Below are 22,880 nucleotides of genomic sequence, written 5' to 3' on the forward strand. Positions count from 1 at the left end.
AATTCTGTTTGCTCTGTTAGATCTTTCTGACCGCCCCTTTCTGCCTCCCTGTCACTTCCCACAGTGGGAATAAGTTGGGACTTGAATCGGGAGAAAAGGCCCAGCAATGACTTCCTTTCTCAATTCAGACCAGATGACAGTCCCATCTCTTTCTCTTGCCTCATGCTTATAAATTTCTCAGAGAGTAGAATGCTACAGATTCATTATCTTTTTTTTTTTTAAAGATTATTTATTTATTTATTTATTAGAGAGTGAGCAGGAGAGAAACAGCATGAGAGGGGAGAGGGTCAGAGGGAGAAGCAGGCTCCCCGCTGAGCCGGGAGCCCGATGTGGGACTCGATCCCAGGACCCTGGGATCATGACCTGAGCTGAAGACAGTCGCTTAACCAACTGAGCCACCCAGGCGCCCAGATTCATTATCTTTAACAGTAAAGTAAGAGGGGAAAGGAAGAGCAAACAAAAGACAAAAGAGAGAAAGTACTTGTCAAAAGGGAAAGGGAAGAGGAGTTGGAGAGAGCACAGAGCTGTATTATGAAGGTGGGGGAAAGAAAGGATACAACAGCAAAAAAAGAAAGGAACTTCACAGTGCGCTGACAGAGGTGGCTAGCTGGCCAATGAAGATGCATCCTCCCCTTCTGCCCTATGGAGTTGTTTCTGGAATGCAAATGCTCAGCAGGAGACGACATTTCCCAGTCTCTCTTGAAGTGATACGGGACCATGGGACTGGTTCCTATCAGCGGAATATGAGCTGAAGTTAAGAAATGTGTGTCACTTTGGGGCTCAGTTAAGACTGCAGGTAGCTTCTCTATTCTCTCTCTGTCTGCCCATCTTCTGGTTAGATAATGCCTTGATGTCATCCATATAGAAGACGTAGAGCCATTATGTGGAAAGAATGTGGATTCCTGAATCCCTGCTTGGAGACGAGCAGCCCAGATCAGCTGCCCAACCAGGAATATCCACGTTAGGTTTTCTGTGAGTGAGAAATAAATGTTCGTATGTTTAGCTCCTGAGCTTTTGGGGATTGTTTGTTTTACCAGCAAACATTACTTACCTTGACTAATCTAGAAATTGATACCAGAAGGGAGCTCTAGAAGCAGTTACTTTTTCTTTTTACCTTTGCTAAAAAAAAGAAACCACAAAAAAACAGTTCATTATTTCCTGATATCCTCTTATTCTTCTATTATGTTGTCCAAAGCAGCCAATAACAACCAACACATGCTATTTTTCACCTACAAGCTCAAGAGTCATGTGGTCTGACTTTCAAGTTACTAAAAGCAGCAGTTTTGCCAAGTATTTTTCCACTGCATGATATGGATCTCCAGCCATGCAGACTAACATATCTGCTTCTAACAACTTGACCACAGAGTCAATGCCACACATTTTAGGGTTTTGTTACGGGACACCGTATCTGGTACAAACTATTACAGGCGAGTTTAGTCAGAAAAATAGAAGCCTCTTGTGGCAAATGCAATGGAATGTGTTCACCAAATGATTTCTCTTCCCTGGGCCCTTGGGAAGATCATAATGTCCTCTCCCTTGCAATTTAATTGAGGCCATAGGACCAATTCTTTGTAACGGAGTATAAACAAAAGCACTGTGCCACCTTTGTCCAGGGAGTTAAGAGTGCTTGTATGTTTCCTGTTTCTTTCTCGTCCACTTCCACTGGTTCTTGAAGGGTGTGTGTTCCAGATGATATAGTTACAAGATAGAAACCACTCCGCTTACAACCTGAACAAGAAATGACCTGTGTTTTGTTATACTCTCAGGGTTTGGGGGTGTTTATTACTGCAACATACCTATCACATTCTGACTGTAAAAGTATTTCATCAGGGAGGAATTCAGTATAAGGAGGTGGAGGAATACAAAACCAGAATCACTGGGAGCCAGGAATGAAGGTCAAGGATGTTGTTGCTAACTTTCAGGAGATCTGAAGTGAAAGCATCAGCAGGACGTCAGGTTGCCACCGATGATCTCAGCTGCCTGCAGCACCAATGGGGGTGAGGCCTAGGAGGATGACATGTAGCCCCATGTCTGCTTTCTGCCAGTGTCCACACACCTGCTTGTAGCTACTGATAGAGAAAAAGAGCTTTTTTCCATTCACCTTCTAATGATTGCAAGAGCGTCTCTCAGTGGCAAGTAGGATGAAGAACCCTACTGCCAAAGGAGCCTGGGAATATAGTTGTCAGGTTTTCAGCCCTTATGGGACAGAGAGGAGCTTAGAAGGACAAAGATGGTGCTTATTGAGTTTCAACAAAAAAATGTCAGGTACAAATGCTCCTTGTCCTTCCCAGAGGAAATCCAAGTGGTCATCCTTCCATACCCCAGTTTCTCTTGATTCTTGAGGGCAGATCTTAATCAATTCTTTATTCCCCAATGCCAGACTATACCAGACAAAAAACTGTTGTGAATTGATTTGGATGGAATGACAATGGAATCAATATAGCAAATAAGAAAGTTGTCCCCATGTATTTAAGTTAGATTTCAAGGGTCCTGTTCATGGAATCTGATGATTCTCTCTAATGGCTGCCCTAGTTTCTTCCCCAGCTTAAGCAATTTTCCTTCCCAGTCTGCTCTGAGTGACCATGTATAGAGCTGTTTGCTCAATAAGTGACCTTAAGCTTGAGCTCTGGATTGTCCACACAGCCAAAAAAAGGAGAATTTGATAATGATCTGGGTTATTGAATCCATAGAGACTGCCAATAATGCATATCTTAATGCAGTTTAAAACAAACGTGTATGTGTGTGTGTGTGTGTATATATATATATACATATATATATATACACACATTATCAAGTTGGTTGTGTAGAGTTAGTCAAAGTATTTCTATATTTTATTCATTTGGCTCTGAACATGGCTTTTGTGCTTTGGCAGAGCTGGGCTATCTTTGGGAATGTGGGGTTTATGAGTTCACATTAGGGCAGGGTGGGGAGTATTGTGTAAGTGATGAGGGGCGGGTAGACTTGGGTGTTAGAAAGGACCTGTTCAGCAATAAGAAAAGGACATGCAGGAAAAGGAGGGCCAGACCCTGGTGTGGTCTCATCTAGAAAGGCACAAAGTTAAAACCCTGTAGAAGATTAAAGACATCCTCTTGATATTTATTTTCCTCATCAAAAAAGGGTAAGACTATTGTGCCTATGGTAAAAATAATAGTAGAATGACTCAGACTTATTTACAACCATCAAAGAAATGAAAGATATGGATCATGTCACTAATTAATCTTTTTATCATTATAAAGTGGTAACCATATCCAGCTGAAGTATTGTGTGCATAATAACACAATTATGGGGGATGTGATGATGTATCAGCTGCTAGTGCCCAGTATTTAGCCTCTCTTTTCCATTCCCACCCACCCTGATCTCTGGCTATATTTAGTTGTTTTACACAGTGTACCTAGACCAAAGTCTATTTTACAAAATTAAAAGAATAGAGAGAAGAGTTAGAGTCTTCATAGAAAAACCAGGCTCCACAAAATCTATTTCCCTTGGTTATCCATGTTCCTTCTTGGTAAATATATTTTCTCCTACTTTGCACCTAGAATCATGGATGGAACACAATCATGAGTTTATTTTGTGTAAAGGGAAGTAGAGCATTGAGCAATCATCTAATGAATGCAGTCAAGATGGTTAGTGAATCTGGAAAATTCCACTCTCAGAAAAAAATTACTTTCTCTACTCTGTAGCAGATTTCCTCTTGGCCTTAATTATCCACAGAGTTGTCCAATTTTCTGATAGTCTTTACCATTGTTGACATCACCTTAATAATTTATTTAATGGATTTCATTGGGTTCATTTGGGAACCCTTTATTCTAAGTGGCTGCTTTTATAAATTATTCAATAAGCATTGAACACTATTCCAGTTATCTGTTGCTGTGTAATAATCTACTCCAAAACCTAGTGACTTAATGCAACGATTTATTATTATCACTCTTGGTTCTTAAGGTCAATGGGTTCTGCTGCACAGTTCTTACTTGGTGTCCCTCATATGGTTGCAGTCTGATGGTAGTTGACGCTGGAGCCAGCTAAAGGTTTCCTGATTCATATGTCGGACATGGGGCTAGTCAGGAATCTTTTTCTCTCCACATAGTTACCTTGGGCTTCCTCAGAGCCTGCTGGTCTCTTGGTAATCAGTCTTCTTACCTTGTGACCAGCTTCCTCCAGCACAAGTGCTCTAAAACCCACATACAAGTGGCAAAGCCTCTTAAGACCTAGCCTTAGAAGTCATGCAGGTCACTTCTTCTGTGTTTTGTTTGTCAAAGCAGTCACCAGCCAACCCAGATTCCAGGAGTTGGAGAAATAGAGTCCATCTCACAGGAGGGGAATGGTTTGTGCATTTGAGGAAGAAAAGAAATGATGGTGGTCATCTTAATGACAAGCTACCGGAAGTACCTACCATGTGGCAGGCACTGTGATAGGTACTGGGGAAATGTGTTGGACTAAACAGACACAGTCTCTGCCCTTGTGGAGATTAAAATCCATCTTAACTTTAGTTTGATTTGACAGTTTCCACAATCCACTGCTGAGCGGTAAATCTCAATACCCAGTGTAGGTGGCTATTAAACTGGTAAGCAGTAGTAGGATAATTTGGGGTCTGTCATTTTGACTTCCTCAATAATCAAAGCGAATGAAATTTGTGATTATCTGATCCAGAGCTTGGTGATCCATTTGATGAGCTGATCGATTCATGCATTCTTTGAAACATCTGAGCAAAACTAAGATATCGTCTGTTGCTTAACACGTTGAGTTTCTGCTGTGCGTGGAGGCTGAAACTAACTTTTTAAACTTGTGATAGGGAATATAGAAGACACTGAAAAGCCGGATTTTGCTCCCGGTGAGCTTCCATTCCTTTTGGCAGTTTGATCATGAACAGGCGGAGCGACTTGGGACAGTTACAACGCAACATGTGGAACCCAGAAAACGCAGGAGGAACTAGACACGTGGTATCTTTCCATTTCCCTCTTGAAAATTACCTTTTGGAGAGAGATAAGTGACTATTTGCCTCAGTTTTCTTCTCTCTCATGTCATTAAAGGAAGGTGATCTAGGTTTGTTAAGTAAAAGGAGATTTCAGGACAGGAATGTTGACAGAAGAATTGGTGGTGTTCAGCAATCCTCAGGTCTTATCGTTTTTGGCATAGTTCACGTCCATTTCGTGGTAACAGCTCCGAGGGGCTGGGGGAGGGGGCTCGTGATGACACAAGAGATCCCTTGACATTTCAGAAACAAAGGTCAAAGCCTGAAAAGGTCCCAGAGCAGGCAGAATTCCTGCACGCGCTTGTCAAGTTCCCTGCCATGAAGCTGGTATCATATTGTGCTTTCTTATGTCTGTGCATCTATGTTTTCTCACGTAGCATGAAAGACATTATAGGGGATATTTTAAGTAAAACAGCAACAATAAAAATAACACACACTTTGCCTTAATTACATAGGTGTTTCGAGCAAAACTGAATTTGGCTTAGTTGTCATATGACAAGACTCCTCCATTAACTTTAACTTTGTAATTCATACTTCATGAGCATGGATACTTTTCTCACACTAGTGAATCTTGTGTCCCCTGGGTATCATTTGCTAAGTTAAACTTCTTTCCATTTCTCATGCCAATTTATTTATCTGTATGAAATGCCTGTCCCTCCTTCTCTGGAAATTCATAATAAATTTTAATTATATCCTTCTCTTCATTTGGCCAGTGCATACTTATTTGAAGTGTTTTGGGTTATGTTGCTGTTTGTGGCTGCTGATAGATATACCACTTCATAACTTTTCATGGGCACCTGATTTGCCTACCTTTTTATCAGTTGTTAAACTGAATGGCAGGAGCTTCCCTATCCACGCAAATACATACATCTGTATGCACACACATCTGTGTTGTGTGTGTCTCCATACACACACAAGAGACATCTCCCGGCATGCTAATCCACACGCTCCATGCTCCACTTTCCTTTTGTTAAAATCAAGCAGCCTATTTTGTAATTACCTGATGAATTGGATCAATACACATGTCTAGTGGATTACTCTGATTTTTAAAGCACTCCAACTACATATTCACAAAGATGAACATAACCTAAATGATTGCTCATCTTTTCTCTGGGAAAATTCTTTTCATGAATTCATGTAAACATAAGTACTTCAGCTACGTCAGTACCCGTGATTGATTGTTTGTGGCAAAAGTGATTTTTTTTTTTCTTGAATTGTGGAAGTTTTCCTCTTCAACGTGAGGCTACCAAGCCTTTGACGTTCCATGTCAGCTTAAGTGGGAGTTTATCAAGGTTTTTTAAAATTGGTCCTGAGGGGGCCATGAGCATGACTTGGAGGACTTATACTCTTCCTCTATAATGTCTAGCTAGCTCCCTGCTCTGACTCCCTAAATGACATACAGTTTAAGTAGAAACTTGGGCTTGGCCTCAGGAAAAATCTCCTAGCATGTGTCATCCTCACTCTTGGCTTTTCTAACTAATTTGTGGTCCCTAAACCCTTTTTATATATAAAGTCTGGTGCTGCCACGGCCTATCTGCTAGGTAAGGGGCATCCCAACTTGTTCGATTTGGGGGCCACCAGGAAATGTTTTCTATACTTCAAATATCATAAATTATTTTGACATTCCTGATATTACATTAACATGAAATAAAGCTTTCTTCTCCTAATTAAGCATATGCTTAAAATGCAAATCCTGCTGGAAGCATTAATATAATGATGGGTCCTCATTCCCATAAGATGGTAATGACTGATGGCAGATCCTTTTTTTAAGAACAGGTTTTGATAAGGGCAAGGTGGTGATTGAATTTGGGACAGTGGTAGGTCACTGCATTCTTAAAGCAGTGTGTTCAGAAGTAGAATATTGATACCTCATGGAGAATCCCAAATGATCTCTTGAGGTGCAGAAAGAAGATATTAAATCTTCTGTTTATTTTATTTTAAAATTTCATCTTAGGTAAAGATTTTTTTTGGAGATATACATATATCTTTAAGTAAGCTCAAGGCCCAACGTGGAGCTTGAACTCATGACCCTAAGATTGAGAGTTGCATGTCCTATCAGCTGAGCCTGCCAGGTGCCCCAGGGTGTATGTATTTTTGATGCACACAGTACAGTAATACACATGTAATTTATAAGGGAAAACACACAAATTGTATATACCTCAAATATTTTTGCTGCTAGAACTGTGTGATCTAGAAGTTTAGCAAGTACTCCTTACACAGGGTAAATGTGGGTAAGGCTTTCATGATGCTGCATGGAAGAACAGGAAATAGTTACAGAACAAGTTTGCAACCTCAGAATCCTGACTGCACTTATTACTGATTTCAGTTATTTGATCAATAGGGAGTTTACTAACTCTCAACCTGACGCCAGACAGTCCCTTTTAAGATGTCAAGAAATTGCTCAATTTTAGGATGTTGACCAAAGAAAGTAGATTTTCATCATGCTTTTTTTTTTTTTTCCTATTTTGTTTTCTCAAGGGTCTCATGGGAACAGAAAGTTTTGAGAGAGTTTACTATTTGTGCAAGATGACTGGTTGGGTAAAGAAGTCCAAAGTTTATTATCTGCAGAACAAATAAAGCCCGGGCAAAGGTAACTGAAACGAATGTCTCCCACCTTGTCCCTTCAGCCTGTCTAAGGGGATGTTTGCGCCAATGATTGCGCAACCGAGAACATAATCTGTGTGTCAAATGGACAGAAGGTGCATTTTAGACTCCTACTGGTTAAAAATAGTCACTGACTTTTATTGCTCTTAGTTTGATAGGACGTTGAATGTGGTGTCTATGCAAAAAGCATATGAAATATCTGTTGATGAGATTATTTCTGAATACCCAGGTGTTGCTTCTCAGATAGCATCAGAGTAATTAGAATTTTTTTCTCCTTCTCCTCAAGTAGACACCACATAGCTCTTGGCAAATACTAAAATAAGTTTGCCAATTCATGGCTACTCTGGACTTTTCTGTTGGTGGTGAGTAATGACATCAAGGACCATTGGATTGTTTTGTGATGACTCCAAAGTAATTACAAGTATTCAGACTGGTCAAACATATAGTGTGGGGCTCAGCTAGTCCTTTAGAAGATAACTTCCAATGCATAAATGTTGATGGGACAGTGGGAAGTAACTGAATGGTTGAGGTTAGGAGCTTACTATCAGGGAAAAAAAAAAGAATAATGCTTTGGGTCTCAGAGGTCCTTATTGACCAGGTATTGACTGAGCCATTTCTCTTTATTTTGACTCTTTTTTGTTGTTGCTTTTGTGCAAACCTGAAGTTTATAAAGCCAATTAGAGAGGCATTTTATATGGGACAGTCACAAGTTGTGATAAGGAATGAGCCAGAAGCCAGTTATGGATAGAACCTAAGTAAATTAAAGAGTTGACCTCTGATTTTAAACTTAGGGACTGGACAATTTTATAAACTTTCCCCAAGTATGTTTATCATCCAAGAATTACTTTCTCAAGGAAATGTTTAAGAAAGAGTTTAAACATGAAGAACAAACCAATCAGTGTGAGAGACTGCCTAATTTTTGGATGGCTGAAGAAGTCCTAATTGATTTGATAATGTGTTGCATGAAATCCACCCAGAATTGTCTCTGTCCATGTGAGTATGTATGAATATACAGGTAGTTAAAACTAGTTAGTGTCCAGATTATCTGAATAACCATAAGTTTATGGCTATTATTGTTTAAAAAGAAAAACCCCATAATTTTCCAGTATGGAAAAGACAAATTCCAATTTCTAAACCTAAGCCCTTTGTGACCTGTGGTTTGGAATTTCACTCATGACCAGCTATTCACATGGAAAAACTAATTATGGTATAAATTTAGCTTAGACATTTGGAAGTACTCCTGTAGACTGAGACACTGAGCTGAGTTGTAAATGGGTTGGTAGTTTCTGGACTCTTTCAAAGCCCAGAGTAGACAATTCTCTTTCTGAGTCTGTAAATCTGTCGGTTTTCCCCCCGCCCCCCTGAAAATAATGACCTTCGGAGGGTCCATCAAGCTCTAGGATTTTGTCAGCCATCCATCCGGGGCTTACAACATTGCGTGTGAATTGTCTGCTCTGTCTTTAAGAGGAGCTACTTTCTGAGGCGCGTTGGTGACTGTGGGAATAGAGGTACACTGAGGTAATGTGAGCTGCAGGAGTAGAGATGCTGGAAAGGTCTGTGATTCAAAAATGGGCTTTGGAACCTGCAGAGCCCATTAGATCGGTCAATGAATAATAATACAAACAATACTTAGAAACCCAAGAATATTACGGCATTTGTTGAAGAAGATGACAGAATGGAAGAGGGAAAAAGAAGAGAGAGCCAGAAGGACTGAGAAGGACAGGGATGAGAAAGCCCGAGCCTGAGCGCGTCTGAGGTGCACGGCTGGCGGGCTGCATGCTCAGAGGGCCTGGTTTTCCAATCTGGCACTGGGCTTGATGAGTCTGTTTATTCAGCTATGGTATCAGACATTCCCTTTTCCTGCCCGAAGAAGTCCCCTTTGAAGAACTGCTCTGCTGGGGAGTAGTTTCCCCTTGGACGCGTTGGTTACTCCTGTTTGCAGACCTAAAGGAAAAGAACTGGAAAGGCCACAAGAATGTTCTTTAAAGTGATATTCCAGCGCCACGTGAGGGGAGGATGAAATAGCTGTAAAAGATTTATTTCCTGGTTGAGGTATTTTTTTCCCCTCTCAAGTGAATGTAGCACTGAACAAAGGTGTCACATGAATGCAACAGGGGTCAGATGTTCTTGGGTACCTCCGGGTCTGTGTAGTGGGGTGGGCGAGCACTGTGCCGAGCAGGAGCATTTCTAGCTTCTGGAGGCCTGGAGAGAGGGGGGAGCGCACCTGCGAGAGTCGGAGGGCATTCAGTGGCACCTGCAAGCGAGTCTTGCAAGTCTGTATCTGCAAAGCAATCACTGGTGGCGACTTATCAGACATTCAAAGCAGGACAACAGAGAAAACTTGAGTGAACTGGGGGGACAACATTCATAACCAAATTGGGTAATTCAGACAATTTCCCTTGGGGGCTTGAATATTAATGTCGTACAGTTCAGTGGCACTTTTTACTTTTCAAAGAAGTTTTTCATCTAGCCCCCACGTTCGCCCTGTGAAGTAGCTCACGTAGGTGTCAGGATCCTGATTTTTTCTCTTTGGAAAAGGATGTGGCCAAAGAAAAGGGAGATTGTTCCCTAGCTCGTCACTGACAGGGGCAGGATGACAACCCCGGTCTCCTGACTCCGGGACCAGGCCTCTTTGCTCTGTGGTCTTGCGACCTATACAAAGGGACGATGGGAGTTTCAGAAAAAAGGAAGGTGACATTCTCCATCTCCTCCCAGGCATGTGGAAAGTTGCTGTGACTTTGAAGCCACTGCTTTGCTGTGTCCAAATTCTCTCTCCGGGACTGGCCTTAGGGAGGAGATTCAAAGTGAAACCTTCAGAGGGGGAAGTCTCATTCTAGTCACTGTGGCTGCCCATGCCTCTGGTGGATTTCTTCCATCTTTGCCTGGACCACATAAATCAGGAGCTCTCCAGAGTGAAAAGGGTTCTTTGTTCCATCTCTGAGATGAACCCTTTGAGTCAGAGATGCCACTCTATCGCGAGGCCTGGCTTTTCCAGAAGAGGGGATGGGACCCACACTCTCTGCTTGGTTCCTGGCCGAGACCCAATGACTCACGTTGACTCTGGGTCCTGGAGGTAAGTTTCATGCAGGAGGGGACACAGGGCGCCAGCCGTGCTTACTTGAGGAGTCAGAGCGAACCAGAATTTCCTTCCGGGGAATACAGATTTATGTATATCAGGGCTTGAGGGAGAAACTCAAAGAGGTGTCACCTACTTGCTGTCTTTTCTACTGTGACACACAGAGCCTTCTATTTTATCTATTTCTGGATGGTTGTCTTCTTTCTACATGTAGATCTGGTGTCGCTCCCCATTAAGCTCTATCTTGTCATTATTTGTATCCTCTAAGACTTCCTGGTGCTTAAAATATCTGATGAATGAATGGGAAGCCATTTTCAGCCAACTGCCTATTCTGGTGCCTCTCGGCCTATAGTTCAAATCTGAATCACCAGGGAAACAGGCATGCGTACTTTGAAATACGTCTCGAGATGAAGCTCATGTGCACTAAAGTTTGAGGATTATTGTTTTATCCCTTTCCTCCATCGCTTCGAGAGTTCTTGGTGACTGAACAATGCCATAAGCACAGTCTCAGATTTGTGTGATGTTTTCTGACTCCCAAGCTTTTTTCCCCATGTTGGTCTCATTTAATCCTCATGCAATGGGGCTAATTTAATAAGAGCCCTATGGTGGGGATCCCGGTTCCATTCACTTTACAGATGAGGAGACAGAAGAGTGATAGTCTTTGGATCACATCTGCAGTTCCTGGCAAAACCTGGGTTCATCCCCAGTCTTGTGATTCCAGGTACCATGCTCTTTCGCCCACAACATGTGGGCTTATACCCACATAGCTGGGGACGGCTATGGTGATATATATGGGAAGCCAGGAGAAGCCAACACTGTGTGTTTTCCTAATGAAGTCCATAGTAGGGGCAGTGGCGAAGAATAATAAGGAAGTGTCCTTTCATGCAGATGTTACGGTGTTACATTTTTGGTCAGTGTCAAATTGGAAAAGCAGAACGGGGACCTAGTGAGAGATGAAGGTTGTTCCAGAGAGGACAGCCTGGTTGTTGACCTGTGATTAGAATGTATTCTCCTGACTTCATTTAGCCAGGGATGGAGAAAGGGTGGGAAGCAGGTTGAGCCCCTTGGCCTTGCTCTGTGACCTGGAGTCCCCGGGATGATGAGGCCAGCTCCACTGAGGTTGGCTTTCTTAAGTATCTGTGAGGTTCACTGCTAGGGCCAAGCAAGACGATGAGGAAGTGGTATGGATATGCAGAATGCCATGAAGGTGAGTATGTCTCATCTCACTTAATTCAAAAGTTTCCGAATGCTCCAAAGTTCTAGGTAGCGGGTAGCCGTGCTTCAGTGACGATTTAATGGTTGCCAGAGTATTCTGAACAAAACTTTCTGGATGGCTGTTTACTCTTTGATTAGTTATACCATACATGGAGACTTGTCAACTAAAAGAAAAGGTGGGTCTGAAACTTCTGCTAAGCACCCAATTCTCTCCCGCTTAGCTGGGTAAGGACCTCTTCTTTAATCATGGAGTAATAGATGATTGATATGACTGTACCCTGATTAGAAAAGGTTTCATTTTACTGGTGCATGGTACATGGAATTAGTTAAGGTTTGCATAGGAAAAGAAGTGATGGGCTATTGTTCACATTAAATTATAATGACAGCCTTCCTAACCACTGTGTATTTATTATGTAAGAAAAGAAAATGTCTAGTAAAATTCTGTATAGGTTAATAACACCTTCATAATATACTCCTTCTTTTCTATTGACTTGAATAGCCCTCCTACTGACTTCTAATGGATTATTAGAGTTAATTACATCAATTGCAATATAATTGATTCTTAAATACTATGTAGAAACCTCATACAATTATGGAAAAACAAAAGTTATCTAGACATCTCAGATCAAAAAAGATTTGGAATTCCTGCACATTTAATTTCTGATAATCACTAGTCAGTTTGGACATTAAGATTGCATGGTGTCCTGTTTTCTCTTTGCTAGGTTTTGACAGAATTGATAGTTTTACAACATTTAACTCAATACGCATGGAAATACAAGATTAAAGCTGTGAATGCGATTTTTTTTTTCTAAAAAAAAGATCACTTCACAGCTTAAAAGCTGAAATGTGTTACCTGCCTAACATTGACAGAAACAAACTCAAGGGAAAAATCAAAAGTGGATTTGATGTTGAGTTTTAGAAATCTCTTCTCTACAGGTGTAAAGATTCCTGTAGGTCTTAGGGTTTGTTACCTGAGGGCTTTAAAATATGACAAGGGGATGAATTGTGCCTAAAGGGGCAAAAAAAAAAAAAAAATCCTTGCGTTTTATTACCTAGTCACAGGCTATGTGCTCTAATGTCAAAACCACTGGTTGAAAAGTGAAACATCATTAATATCTGTTATTTGATGTCATACACATCAAAAGACATCCCTATAATAGAGTTGTATGAATGCAACCTTTTCCTTTTTAACTGATTTGGGGAAACTAGTTTGTGAGTATTGACACAGTTATCAATGTGAGTTTTCTAAAAAGACTCTGCTGCTTCACTGATATGGATTTCTAGTTCATTCTAAAATGGTCAACAAAAGAAATGTGTAAAAGCCTGATGCAGTGGGAAGGTCACTGGAAGGGGAATCAGCAAACCTGATGTTTTCCGTTGCTACTTAGCTCAATGATTTAGCTTGAGTGGGCCTTAATGTTCTCTTCCATAAGATGAGAGAGAGAGTGAGCCTCTAGGCTTTCCCTACTGTGACTCTCCTGCCTTTGAACTGTTGGTAATCTTATTTTCTATAGTAATTCATTTGATTCTTAATATAAGCTAACTTATATCAATATGTATGTTGTGCCGATCAATATGCCTTATATGTATATGGATATATGTCTTATCTGGTTAACTGGGTTGTAGATTTTCAGGGACAGGGGCCATGCTACATATTATTTCTATGTGCTCGTAGCATATACTATCGTATCCTGGCACAGAGTAACTACTGTTTGGTTGGCTGAGCAGCCAGTGAAAAGAAAGTATTTCCATTTATCCCCTGAAAGTCTTGATATAACAAGAGTAATGACGAAATATCCTACTCATTATGCTAGTTTAACTTTTAAAGGTATTGTAAAGTATTTTATCTTATGAAACATTGTGCTTTAAATCAGATGCATTTAAGATGGTAAAATTTCATTCAAGTTTTTTAATATAAATTGCAATGCAATCCCAGTAATGGAACTTGAGCAGTCTATTCTAAAGTTCATCTGGAGGAGCAACACTTGACTATAGCCACAAAAAACAAACAAACAAACAAAAAATTTAAATGAGTGAGGACTTGCCCTCGTAGTGGTGGTCAAAAGGAACTATTCATCGTAAGCAGTATACAATTGTGATACAGTCAATGCACAAGTGTGGTGATAGGGAAATCAAATAATAAGATTACAGTCCAGAAACAAACCTAGGAATATAGGAGAATTTAACAGATAATATGGGGGCATTTTGAATCGGTGGCTGAAGAGCGGACTGCTCAGTAAATGGCCTTGGGACAACTGGCTCTCCATCTGGACTCCTACTATACACAAAAGTAAATTCCAGATGGAATAAAGCTCTGAACATAAAAATCAAATCTATGTAAGTGTTGGTAGAAAACATGAATGAACCTTTTTTTAAAAATCATCTTGGGTTAGAAATTCTTTGTAAACAAGATGGGAAATCTAGGAGCCATTAAGGAAAACCTGACAGAGTTGACTTTATCAAAAAACATCATAAAGTTAAAAGAGAAATGACAGATTGGGACAAAATACTTGAATCATACATTACAGAATAAAGGGTGTTACTGTCCATTATTTAAAGAGTGCTCCCAAGTTAATGAGAAAAATAAATAACGTACTTGAAAATGGCAAAAGATATAAAATAAGCAGTTCTCAGGAGAAATTGCAAATGGTTGAAAAATATGTTCACCCTCATTAGTTGTAAAAAAAGAATGTACAATAAAAGGACATGAGCTGCCATTTTTTTTTACCTATCAGATTGGCAAAAAACTAAGGGAACTGATTTGATACATCAGCTAAAATGAATGAATATACCATATAGACCGTTAAGGACAGATGTCAGGAATATGTTGCTAGGTGAAAGAAGCAAGTTGTGGAACACTCTACATTATATTATGTCACTTTCATAATACTTTTTAAAAAAACAAACCTAACTAGAATTTGTTAGTAATTAATTATTTATGCATTACAAATACACATTATCTTCTATGGTAGCTATCTCTTGGAATAGCACTAAATGAGTATAAGTATACATCTGTAATCTTTGGATTACTTTTCGGCTGGAAAACGTTCCTTTTATTATGCTTTATTTAACACTCATCAAGCTGAATAACTGATCTTTAGGAGACAGTTACAAGTCATTAGTTCAGGGGTATAATTGAATTGAGTATTATATTAATATAGTGCAGCATTTTATGGAGTTTCAGTCAGCTCTGATTACATTCTTCAAATCAATCCTGTTGAATTGGGTCATTGAAAGAGAGCTCTGGCCCTAACCCATGGCTGTGGTAGGATCTTGTCAGGACCCCTTCAATCTTTAGGTTCTTGGGTTTTGTGCAAGGGCTGAGGTAGAACTGCCTCCTCCGTCAGCTGTGATTATTCTATATGACATCCAGGGACACTCCCCATCTGCCCCAGGAACACCCAGAGTGTTAACTAAATCACAACACCCTGGAACCCAGGCTATCAGCAGTGTTGAACAAGTCAATGTAAATAAAGTCTTGTAATCAGCTTGAACTTGCTTCCAAGTTGTTTGTTAGCAAGGAGTTAACAAGTTCAGACCTTTGGCCATCTGGGTCTTTAAGGAAAGCTTTTTTCCCCATTCCAATGACTTCCTGTTCATGGGAAAATGAGAGGAAATGAACCTCTAACAGGAGGATGGACCCACCCTTTTCCAGTCGTGTGGCTTAATTTGTCAGGTGTAATATTGGCACCTGGTGGCTTGTATTGGCTTCCTGCCCACCCTTGCTGGGGAAGTATCCACATACTTGCAATAGGCGGTAGAAGACTTCAAAGCCATTTGTAAGAGAAAGGATATTGTCATTAAAGAACTTAATGGTGAATACTCCCATTTAGTGATGTCAAGATAAAAGGAAAATTTTAAAAACACATTATCTAGAATTTTTTTCTGATGTATCATATGACCTGTTAAAACAAAGTAATGTAGTTGATTTAGTAACAATACATTTTTAAGGATATATGTTTATTGATTGAGTGTTCAGTTTTCCTGTTTTTGAGAAATTAGCAGAGGTGTCAATTATTTATAAGAAGATAATGAATTGCTTCTTTAAGGATATAATTCTCTTTGCTCAAATTCACCTTTAAATAGGTACTCTCTTTGTGTCTACTAGTGGAATAGTTTCCTTTGAATCAAAAGGGAAAACTACAATAATACCAAGTGGATCTGGTAAATGAAAAAGGATGATACAGGTTTTCAGAATTCATTAGGAATTTTGGATGGCTGGTTCAGTTCCATACCTCTCAATTTTCAGCTAGAAATAATTACTGCCTTTTGAACAATGGTATATTTAATTGTCCAGCAATTCAAGGTAAATTTGTCTATGAATGGGGATTAACCAAACTATAATCAGTGGTCATTAAACCAGAATAAATTCTACATAACAATGGAACTTATTTTAGTTTTTTTAATTAATGTAAACTATATTGGCTTAATAGATCTAAAACTCTCATGGCAGAGTCAACATTCATGGATATGGACAACAAGAATGATTAATCTCCGTAAAGCATACGTTCGTGGTGTCATCATTGCAAACCTTAATCAGTAATTATCATCAAATGATTAACAGGTTTTTATTGACCTAACACAGTATCAAAAAAGTTTCATAAATCATTAATTGAATAGATATTTGTTGAAGGTCTATTCTTTCGAAGAGTGTAGAATTGGATTTGCTCTGGCAGCGACTGAAGACTTCTATAGGGGGAGCGCTGAGGATCCGTTACGAACGTCCCTCCACCCTAAGAGTTGATGGCGACTTTCCACAGATCTTACCTTCTTTTACAATCTACCTGGCTGATAGACCTGAAATACATGAACAATTAGAAATAACACGTTTTGTGATATAAACTGTAAAGCGGGTGGGGGTCCAGAAAAGAGATCCATGTAGATTGAATAACCTTTGAGGAAGAGGTTAGTTTGCTGAATCTTAAGGATGAATAGTGTTTAGATAACCAAATAGGAAAACTGGACATTTTAAGTGACTGGGGGCTAGGAATGAATGAGTAGGCCCTTTGAGCAGGTGCAGAAGACTTCAGCACTGGTTCCTGGTTCCTGTGTAGTGAGAAATAAGGTAGATCAGTTCAGTAGACATAATATGAAAGTTTTTGAAAGCTCAGCAGAGGCATTTAGGTTTTGAAGTATGAGATGGGGGTGGGGTAATGTGATTTGAATAGTAATTTAGGAAGATTCTTCTGGCATTTATAGGATGACTATAGCAGGGACAGGCTGTCAGGAGGGAGATTTGTTAGGGGACTCTTGTGAGAGAGGGTTACAAGAAAACTCCAAATAGTAATGGTGAAAATGGATAGAGAGAAATCAACTCAAGAGACATTTTGAAGGAGGGAAGGATGGGAAAAGGCGGCATTGACTTTCTATATTGACTATCTATATAGTTAAAGAAAACCCCCCACAATTTCTACTCTAGAAGGCTGGATAATTGATAACACCACTGATCTCTTGATGAAGGAAAATGATGACTGCTATTTTTAGACAGGTTGTCAATGGGATCAATTGGGATGTCCGGTAGAACCATCCTATAGGCCATTATAAACGTGGGAGTAGTAACTAGCCAAGGGTCCAGGAGAAGACATGAAGAATTGATGATGAAGAGCTACATACTGCCTGTAAACCCTAACTCCCCAGCCCGATTTTCAAGGCTGCTGTCATCTAGCCCCATCCAACTTATTCAAATTCATCTTCAGCTACTCCACAGTCTGCACCTCCCCTCCTGGTCCAGTTAGTTAGCAAACTCCACTTGCTTTTTGGTCTTTGTGTTTCAGTTCTTGCTATTCTTCGTGCCTGGGACCCATTGCCCAAATGTCGAATTATCAACATCTCTCTGCATCAGGGCCAGCTCAGGTCCTTTCCATGTGAAGATGTTTTTCAAGAACTCCAGTGCACACTCTTATTTCTCTTTGTCAACCCCCTGTAGCATTTACAGCATGCACTGTTTGTAAAGCACGTGATCATATACATGTCTATGTTCTTGTTTAATCAGGTCAAACATGAATACCTGTCTTGTTTTGTCGGTAAAACTATAAAGGCCTCGAGGGTAAGGATCGCTGTTCCTCCTGCATCAGTTAGGAATTATGTTGTACTGCTGAGAACAGAAGCTCCCAAACAGTGGCTTTAAAAAAATTAGGAGTTTGACTTTGCTCATATATGAGAAGTATGAAGGCAGCTAATCCTAAGCTGACTTGGCAAATCTTGAAAAAAGCAGAGGCCCAGCCTCCTCCTACTTCTCCACTTAGCCATCCTTAGCATGGATTTGTCACTTCAGAATCACAAGCTGGCTGATCCTTTTCAAGCAAAGCGTCGATGCTGCAGGCAGGCAGAAGGGAAAAGCAAGGAGCAAATGGGCTTTCCAACCTGATCAGCCCTACTTTTAATGTGCTTCTCCGGACACTACATGCCACAGCACTGCTTACATTTTGCTGGTCAGCAGTTAGATATATAGCCATTCTTGTTTGCAAGGAATGCTGCAAATATTGTTGTTGTTTTTTTTTTTTTAGGTGGACATACTGCTTTCTCCAACAAAATCTGGGTTGTTTTAATGAACAGAAGGGCGATTGACAACTCACAGGCAACTAATTTTCTGTGCTCTGTCTTGGTCTCTTTCATTCTGTCTCTATCCCTCTATATAAATTCTTGTTTGGATACACACATACACACACATGAATGGAGAGAGACAGAGATTAAGCTATATGTCTATATCTGTATTTGAATAATACAAAATATAATAAAAAATAATAAAAATATATATCAATATATATTATATATGTGCATGTGTGTATATGCATACATACACACAGGCATTTTTCATTTTGTTGTGCTTCACAGATATTGCATTTTTTACAAATTGAAGGTTTGTAACAACCCTGTGCCAAGCAGGTCTATCAGCATCATTTTTCCAACAACACTTGTTCACTTCCTGTCTCTGTGTCACATTTTGGCAATTCCTGCAATAGTTCAAAATTGTTCATTATTATTGTATTTGAGATGGTGATTTATGGTCAGTGATCTTTGATGTTACTATTGTAAGTGTTTTGGGACACCAGGAAACACACCCATGTAAGACAGTGAACTTAATTGATAAATGTGTGTGTCTTCTGAATGCTCCACCAATTGGCTGTTCCCCATCTCTCTCTCCTTCCCTCAGGCCTCCTTATTCCCTGGGACACAGCAATGTTGGAATTAGGCCAATTAATAACCCTACAATGGCCTCTAAGTGCTTAAGTGAAAGGGAGAGTAACATGTCTCTCATCTTAAATCAAAAGCTAGAAATGATTAAGCTCAGAGGAAGGCATGTCCAAAGCTAAGACAGGCCAAAAGCTAGGGCTCTTGAGCTAGTTAGCCCAGTTGTGAATGTGAAGGACAAGTTCTTGGAGGAAATTAAAAGTGCTGCTCCAGTGAACTCACGAATGAGAAGAAAGGGAAAACACCCTTATTGCTGATATGGAGAAAGTTCTAGTGGTCTGGAATGAAGATCAAACCAGCTACAATATTCCCCTAAGCCAAAGTCCTGTCCAGGCCCCAACTCTCTTCAGTTCTATGCAGGCTGAGAGAGGTGAGGAAGCTGCAGAAGAAAAGTCTGAGGCTAGCAGAGGTTGGTTCATGAGGTTTAAGGAGAGAAACCATCTCCGTAACATAATAGTGCAAGGTGAAGTGGCAAGTGCTGATGGAGAAGCTGCAACTAGTCATCCAGAAAATCTAGCTAAGAGAATTCCTGAAGGAGGCTACACTAAACAACAGCTTTTCAATGTAGAGGAAACAGCCTTATACTGGAAGAAGATGCTATCTAGGGCTTTCATAGCTAGAGAGGAGAAGTCAGGGCCTGGTTTCAAAGCTTCAAAGGACAGGCTGACCCTCTTGTTAGGAGATAATGCAGCCGGTGACTATCTCTTAAAGCCAGTGCTTATTTAACATTCTAAAACTCCCGGGGCCCTTAAAGAATGATGCTAAACCAACTCTGCCCATGCTCTGGAAATAAAACAACAACTCCTGGATGACAGCGTATCTGTTTACAACATGGTTTCCTGGATATTTTAAGCTCATTGTTGAGACTCACTGCTCAGAAAAAAAGATTCCTTTTAAAATATTACTGCTCATTGACAATGCACCTGCCCGCCCAAGAGCTACAATGGAGATGGACAATGAGCTCAATGTTGTTTTTCCGCCTGCTAACACAATATCCCTGCTGCAGCCCATGGATCAAGGAGTTATTTGGACTTTCAAGTCTTATTATTAAAGAAATACATTTTGTAAGGCTCGAGCTTCCATAAATAGTGATTCCTCTGATGGATCTGGACAAAGTAAATTGAAACCCTTCTGTAATTACTGGATCATATGGTATTTTTATTTTTAAGTTTTAGAGGCATCTTCCATACTGTTTTCCACAGTCAGTGGCTGCACCAATTTACGTTGCCACCAACAGGGCATGAGGGTCCTTTTTTCTCCACATCCTCGCCAACACTTGTTATTTTTTGTCTTTTTGATTTTAGCCATTCTGGCAGGTATGAGGTGATGGTTGGAGGGGAGTAGGAGATACGGGCCTCCAGTTGTGGAATAAATAATCATGGGAATAAAAACATGGTATAGGGAATATAGTTGATGATACTGTGATAGTTCAGCTACACTTGTGGTGAGCACAGCATAACATACAGAGATGCTGAATCACTATGTTTACATCTAAAATCAATGTAACGTTGTATGTCAACTATACTCAGATAAAAAATTTAAAAAATATTAAATATCAGAAATATACACACACACACACACAGATGAAAAAGTTCTGGAAAGGATTCACCATTCTAGATGCCATTAAGAACATTCATGGTTCAGGGGATATCAACATGAACAGGAGTTTGGAAGAGGTTGATTCCAACCGTCATGGATGACTTTGAGGGGTTCAAGACCTCAGTGGAGGAAGGGACTGCAGATGTGGTGGAAATAGCCAGAGAACTAGAATCAGAAGTGGAGCCTGAAGATGGGACTGAATTGCTGCCTTTCTCGTGATCAACCTTTAGTGGATGAAGAGTTGGTTTTCATGGAGGAGCAAAGAAAATCGTTTCTTGATGGAATCTACTCCTGGTGAAGATGCTGTGAAGATTGTTGAAATGACAACCAAGGATTTAGAATATTGCCTAAACTCAGTCGATAAAGCAGCAGCAAGGTTGGAGAGGATTGACTCCAATTTTGAAAGAAGTTCTACTATGGGTAAAATGCTGTCAAGCAGCATCACATGCGACGGAGAAATCATTCATGAAAGGCAGGGTCGGTCAGTGCAGCAAGCTCCACTGTTGTCTTGTTTGAAGAAACTGCCACGGCCACTGAGACCTGTAGCAGGCAGCTGTCAGCAACCATCAACACTGAGGCAGGACCGCCCACCAGCAGCAAGATTACAACTTGCTATAGCTCACATAACAGTATTGTTGAGCAGTAAAGTATTTTTAAAGGGATGTACATTGGAGTTTTTTTTAGACATAACACTATTATACACTTAATAGATTAGAATGTAGTGCAAACCTAACTTTTATATGCACTGGGAAAACAAAAAAATTAATTCAACTTGGCTTTATTGTGATATTTGCTTTATTGCAGTGGTCTGGAACCGAATCTGCAATATCTATCTTACATAGATAGATAGATAGATGATAGATAGATAGATAGGTATTAAGAGAGAGATTTGCTATCTCTCTCTCTCTCTCTATTTGAGCATTCATACATACACATTGTTTAAACTGAGCAAAAACAAATAAAAATTACAATAAAAATAATCTGATATGTTAAATATGATGCTAATTACCATGCCTATTGTAGTTACACACAAATGGAGGGTTTTTTTTTTAGATTTTATTTTTATTTATTTGACAGAGACACAGCGAGAGAGGGAACACAAGCAGGGGGAGTGTGAAAGGGAAAAGCAGGCTCTCCCTTGAGCAGGGAGCCTGATGCAGGGCTCGATCCCAGGACCCTGGGATCATGACCTGAGCCGAAGGCAGACGCCCAATGACTGAGCCACCCAGGCGCCCCAGAGGTATTTTTTTACTTACCTAACTATTGGTGTTATTTGTACAAAATTAAATCAAGTTTTTTTCTATTGTATGGCAGCTTTGATGTGTTTTCTTGTGCCTGCAGTCAACCTCACTGTTGACAGGAATGTCTCAAAAATCATAGCCTCCCATTTCTTAGAAGTTAAATGTACTGATTTAGTGATCCAGGGCTTAGTTTCTGCATTCTTAAGTTTCCCCTTTCGTTCTTGTCCACTTCCATGATTTCACCAGTAATTTTCAAATTGTGTGACATATTTTTGAATCTTATAAGTATCATCAGCACATAGGAAAAGATGAAGATTACACCAAAGTAAACTAAGAAGACATCGGTGAAAATTCCACATAGTCATGGGCATTCTGACCATGTCACAGAATGTATGGAAGCATCCCCAAATATTGGGTCTTCCAGTTGTCACCGTTCATCCTATGTCACTGTTCACCACCCTGTGGTGACTTGATCATTTTATGAGCAGAGCTCTGATTAGGACTCAGGTCATAATTCCAGGTTCAAAACTCCTTCTACTGTGTTATTCATAACAACAGTAAAACAACGACAGCAATTGACGTTTTTGTGGAACTGTAGAATGCCTCACCAATCATGCACAGTAGACAGAGCAAATATCATCGATCTTTTTTACATAAGGATGCACTGTACAAAAATCATGACAGGTAGTGGATGATCTGTAATTGGGATGCTATTTCATACTCATTGGTCATTGGAGGACCTTCCCCACCCTGGTTACAAATACTCAACTGGTAGCTGATAACCCGGCTAACGGATCAGAATGCCCCACTCTGAATCCCTTGGATTAATCAGTTGGGATAAGTTGATATTTGCTTACAGTGCTATTTCCTAGCCACTTTCCCTATTATTTAGTCGTAGCCAGTGTAATTATGTCTTGGTGGTGAAACAACCAAATCAATAAGAAAAATAAAAATTTACCGTACCTTCTTGTTACACATCATTGCC

General features: G+C 40.1%; 1 long non-coding RNA gene across 3 annotated transcripts in view; it reads left to right on the top strand.

Annotated features, from left to right (window-relative positions):
* LOC102727409 (uncharacterized) overlaps nucleotides 1-22,880 on the top strand; it is a 50,895-nt gene that overhangs the window by 23,937 nt on the left and 4,078 nt on the right. The window contains exon 4 of one of the 3 annotated variants that reach the window (XR_014146467.1): nucleotides 7,448-7,559. This is a non-coding gene — a long non-coding RNA (uncharacterized LOC102727409). Of the gene's footprint in view, nucleotides 1-4,789; nucleotides 6,014-7,447; nucleotides 7,560-18,370; nucleotides 22,312-22,880 lie in introns of those variants that run through there. The other 2 variants (XR_004075936.2, XR_004075934.2) reach the window with 2 other exon arrangements.

Source organism: Leptonychotes weddellii, chromosome 6 (genome assembly GCF_054177405.1).
Source record: "Leptonychotes weddellii isolate Sample4059 chromosome 6, ASM5417740v2, whole genome shotgun sequence".
NCBI classification, from domain to species: Eukaryota; Metazoa; Chordata; class Mammalia; order Carnivora; family Phocidae; genus Leptonychotes; species Leptonychotes weddellii.